This window comes from Dermacentor andersoni, unplaced genomic scaffold (assembly GCF_023375885.2).
Source record: "Dermacentor andersoni unplaced genomic scaffold, qqDerAnde1_hic_scaffold ctg00000683.1, whole genome shotgun sequence".
In the NCBI taxonomy this organism is placed as follows: Eukaryota; Metazoa; Arthropoda; class Arachnida; order Ixodida; family Ixodidae; genus Dermacentor; species Dermacentor andersoni.
Genome location: NW_027315363.1, coordinates 20,001 through 25,139, shown reverse-complemented (window position 1 = coordinate 25,139; position 5,139 = coordinate 20,001). Strand labels below are relative to the sequence as shown.

The following is a 5,139-nucleotide window of genomic DNA, read 5'->3' as shown; positions in this document are numbered from 1 at the left end:
TCTGGGTACTTATCGCTGCTATTATATGGGGGTCCCAGAGAGCAGTCGCCCCCAAAGCGACCTGGGTGTTTGATATGCGGCGGGCTTCGTGCCCGTCAAGCGTGTCCCCGGTATCGCTCCCGTGGATCCCACAGCTGACGTCTGCAGCCTCATCCGCTTGATGCGTTAGGGGCTGGTTGTCGGACGACGCTTTTTCCACGATATCGAAGTGTGTTCCGCATCGTCCTCGGACGAATCAAATACGAAAGCGCCGAAGGCGCGGGCGTGACCCGTCGCCTAGCGGCTTTGCCGTCTCGGCTACGTTGCAAGTGTCGGTCGGTCCACCAGTGCTGCGGGCTCGAGAGAAACCGCAAGCCGCGATCGAGTCGACACAACCGGTCTATCGAGAATGTTGCGTGCTTCTTGCCGCGTGGCGATACCCGGCCCTGCGGGGAGGGCGCCGTTGCGAGCTCGAACGCCGTCGTCTCGGACTGTGCAAAGTGCTACCCTTTGCGAGAACGAAGCGTGTTGGGGCGCCTGAAGGTGGCCTCGGCATCGCAAAAACGGCGTCCGGCCTGCTTGAAAGGCTGGACGCGCAGTTGAACGATTACCTGGTTGATCCTGCCAGTAATCATATGCTTGTCTCAAAGATTAAGCCATGCATGTCTAAGTACATGCCGAAATAAGGCGAAACCGCGAATGGCTCATTAAATCAGTTATGGTTCCTTAGATCGTTTCTTCCTACTTGGATAACTGTGGCAATTCTAGAGCTAATACATGCAGTGAGCCTGAAGCCCTTTGGGCGACGGGTGCTTTTATTAGACCAAGATCGATCGGGTTTCGGCCCGTATTGTGTGGTGACTCTGGATAACTTTGTGCTGATCGCATGGCCACGAGCCGGCGACGTTTCTTTCAAGTGTCTGCCTTATCAACTTTCGATGGTAGGTTACTTGCTTACCATGGTTGTTACGGGTAACGGAGAATCAGGGTTCGATTCCGGAGAGGGAGCCTGAGAAACGGCTACCACATCCAAGGAAGGCAGCAGGCGCGCAAATTACCCACTCCCGGCACGGGGAGGTAGTGACGAAAAATAACAATACGGGACTCTTTTGAGGCCCCGTAATTGAAATGAGTACACTCTAAATCCTTTAACGAGGATCAATTGGAGGGCAAGTCTGGTGCCAGCAGCCGCGGTAATTCCAGCTCCAATAGCGTATACTAAAGCTGCTGCGGTTAAAAAGCTCGTAGTTGGATCTCAGTTCCAGACGAGTAGTGCATCTACCCGATGCGACGGCTCGGACTGAACATCATGCCGGTCCTTTCTTGGTGCACTTCATTGTGTGCCTCGAGAAGGCCGGTGCTTTTACTTTGAAAAAATTAGAGTGCTCAACGCAGGCGAGTCGCCTGAATAAACTTGCATGGAATAATAGAACAAGACCTCGTTTCTGTTCTGTTGGTTTTTGGAATACGAGGTAATGATTAAGAGGGACAGACGGGGGCATTCGTATTGCGGCGCTAGAGGTGAAATTCTTGGACCGTCGCAAGACGAACTACTGCGAAAGCATTTGCCAAGAATGTTTTCTTTGATCAAGAACGAAAGTCAGAGGTTCGAAGGCGATCAGATACCGCCCTAGTTCTGACCATAAACGATGCCAACCAGCGATCCGCCTGAGTTACTCAAATGACTCGGCGGGCAGCTTCCGGGAAACCAAAGTGTTTGGGTTCCGGGGGAAGTATGGTTGCAAAGCTGAAACTTAAAGGAATTGACGGAAGGGCACCACCAGGAGTGGAGCCTGCGGCTTAATTTGACTCAACACGGGAAAACTTACCCGGCCCGGACACTGGGAGGATTGACAGATTGAGAGCTCTTTCTTGATTCGGTGGATGGTGGTGCATGGCCGTTCTTAGTTGGTGGAGCGATTTGTCTGGTTAATTCCGATAACGAACGAGACTCTAGCCTATTAAATAGGTGCGGGGTTCCCAGCACCTTACAACCTTCTTAGAGGGACAAGCGGCTCCTAGCCGCACGAAACAGAGCAATAACAGGTCTGTGATGCCCTTAGATGTCCGGGGCCGCACGCGCGCTACACTGAAGGAAGCAGCGTGTCTTTATCCCTGTCTGAAAAGACTGGGTAACCCGTGGAACTTCTTTCGTGATTGGGATAGGGGCTTGCAATTGTTCCCCTTGAACGAGGAATTCCCAGTAAGCGCGAGTCATAAGCTCGCGTTGATTACGTCCCTGCCCTTTGTACACACCGCCCGTCGCTACTACCGATTGAATGATTTAGTGAGGTCTTCGGACCGATGTCCGGCGCGGCCTTTCGGTTGCGCCGGTCTGTTGGAAAGATGACCAAACTTGATCATTTAGAGGAAGTAAAAGTCGTAACAAGGTTTCCGTAGGTGAACCTGCGGAAGGATCATTACCGGATTGTGAAGGGTGGCGAGCGCCATTGTTTCTACCCCGTGTGGGTGAAGCAGCTCGCTGCGCCCGACGCTTTCCGCCGCTGGCCCCGCTTGGACGCGGGGACGGCTATACCCGAACATGCCGGGGACTGCCTGAATTTTGAGGGGCGCCCCGTGCCAAATTTGTTGCGCCCAGTGGACGCCGGCTGCAACCTTGGACGGTTGGCTTGGCCGCGCCCGCGGGTAGAAACGGCGTAACGCACACTGGGTGGGCTTTCTGTCCGCTTTGGCGCTCTTGCGCGGAATGGGAGTAAGACGACCCGACCTGCTGCTTTGCCCAGTACGAGGGGAACGGCGAAGCGTGCGGTCGGTCAAGGAACTGACGGTCGAGAGCTAATGCCGCTGCCGCTTAGTACACACACGGAACCGTGGTGCGAGCGCTCTCCCGTCCTCCGCGGCAAACGCTGCCGAGTCTGAAAAGTCTGGCGGCTGCCGGTCGCTTCCTGCGGCGAGTATGGAGTAACGACCCGACTTTGTTGCCGCCCAAGTACTAAAGGAACGGTGTGGCGCTCGGTCGGTCATGGAACTGTCGGTATGAGGGTGCGGCTGCCAAGTACGGAAGGAACCGTGGCCTAAAGTGCTCTCCCGTCCTCCGCGGCAAATGCCACCGAGTCCGAAAGGGCCGGAGGCTGCCGGTCGGCTCCTGCTCGTGACGCGCGAGGTGTCGAGATCGCGGTTTAATGCGACGACGTCTGCAGGCTATTCGCCCGCCGCCGAGGGAAAGGCGGCGTTGCTGCGAAGTACCGAAGGAAACGCGGCTTTGCTACGTCGGAAGCGTTCTGCGGTTAGCGGACTTGTGCGCTTTGGGAAGGCGCCGCACGTCGAAAGAGGAAGTACGGACAGACGAGGGACTGTAGTCCCGGATTCGAACGCACTTGCGGCCAGGCCCTTGCTGGCTTCGTCTTCCGCCTCAAGTAGACTTGTTGTGGCGCCGGCGCAGGGAGCCGTCCCTGGCACTGGCCGAGTGGTTTTGGAGAGCTGCGCGAGTACGCGCGCCGGGCTCTTGTCTTTCGTCTCAAGTAGGCTGTTGGATCAACAGCGGTTATGCTGCGGCGATCTGCCGATGCGAAAGTGTGTGTGTGTTTGAGGCCCTTCTATGAACCTACTGCTGACTGAAGCGAAGCACGTCGATGGGGGTGAAGCCCTGCCCGTGGCCGTGTAGCCGTTAAAGACTCCACAGCGGCTTAGCCCTAATCATGGCTCTGTCGCTCTTTGCAATTTTTAGTGGAGCGATGTGAACGTGCACACGAGACACACGGGTCCGGTGGTTGGATGGCAGGTAAAACCGGCTTCGAGTGCGCGCAAACGGCATAAGCTACCTCGAGGGCAAGCGAGGAAGGCGTGGGCGCAAAACACACGCGCGAGTAGCAGGAGTGGAGTGCCATTAGGCTTTCAGCTGCTGAGACGCGGCCGCCGAAAGAGCGAGACTGGAGGAGCGCACGCCGAAAGGCGCTCTTCGAAACCACACACAGGGAGACGCCACGTGCCTAAAACCCTGGTTGTACTGTACTGAATTGAACAAACTATTTTTCACGACTCTAAGCGGTGGATCACTCGGTTCTCGGGTCGATGAAGAACGCAGCCAGCTGCGAGACTTGGTGTGAATTGCAGGACACACTGAGCACTGATTCTTTGAACGCACATTGCGGCCTTGGGTCTTCCCTTGGCTTCGTCTGTCTGAGGGTCGGATCACATATCAAGAGAGACTTCGGCGCACAGGGAACGTGCGTCCGTCGACTCGTTTTGACCGCGTCGGCATCATGGACAGTACGTTGAGCGCTAAAGCCACGCGCCAGCGGCCTCACGAGAGGGAGACGGTGGCAAACCGTTGTGCCAATTCTTCGAAAAGACGGAAACGAGGCATTACTACTGCAGCGTGACGAGTGCGCGCCTCTAGCAAGACCGCCGCAGGATGGAGTCGGATACCTGCAGGGAAAGAGCGGTCCAAGCACGAGGCGCGAACGTCTGTTGCCATGTAGCGCGCACGTTTGCGAGAGAGTCGGAAGCGCACGCTTGCGTGCACGGAAAACGTGGGAATGAAACGCCGGCCGATTCCCGCGCCGTGCGCAAAGCCAGCGCGATCGCAATTTGCGCTGTTTGCCTTCGAAGTACGTCGAGCTCCAGAGCTGGTCGCTCGTTCACGTCACCGCAGTTGTGTGGGCGCCCTTCCGGGCTTCGTCGCAGGAATGGGAATCGGCAGATTCTTGCGAGGAGCGGGGAGGAGAAGGGTGGCCCCCGAAAGCGGTTCGACGCGACAGCGCAGTCTGCGAGCGAGAAGAGTCACGGCACGGCGGAGAATTGCCGCGAAACGGAAAATGTCTCCTTCGAGAGCGTGGGTGCCCCGTTGGCCGAGCTGAAGCGTTCCGTCGTAGTCCGCCGTCGGTCCAAGTGCTTCGCAGTCTCTGTCCCCTAAAGACTGGGCCACTCCAGTTGGGGCAGGGGCGACGCTACACGAGACGATGCCTCCCGCCAGGTTTTAGTCGCCCCTGCGGTGCCCGCTGAAGCGGCGCGCTGCTAAGGCGATCTTTGCCTCGGTGGTGTTTGGGCTTCAGACACGGTCGCTTACCACGCAACTGCTCGTGCGCCGCACGCGCGCAGGCGGTTCACCGCCTGCCAGCCTCGTCTATAAGTAGCTCCGTGTTGGGCGAAGGACGTGGTAGGGCGTCGCACTCGGTTGGCGCTGGGTTTTCGAACGTG

General features: G+C 57.2%; 2 non-coding genes across 2 annotated transcripts; both read left to right on the top strand.

The window, feature by feature from the left end:
• The first annotated feature begins 587 nt into the window (after nucleotides 1-587).
• LOC140214855 (small subunit ribosomal RNA) lies at nucleotides 588-2,402 on the top strand. Its single transcript, XR_011891784.1, has one exon. It is a non-coding gene; the product is annotated as a small subunit ribosomal RNA (ribosomal RNA).
• Nucleotides 2,403-3,976: 1,574 nt separating this feature from the next.
• LOC140214857 (5.8S ribosomal RNA) lies at nucleotides 3,977-4,129 on the top strand. The gene has a single exon (XR_011891786.1). It is a non-coding gene; the product is annotated as a 5.8S ribosomal RNA (ribosomal RNA).
• The last annotated feature ends 1,010 nt before the right edge of the window (nucleotides 4,130-5,139 follow it).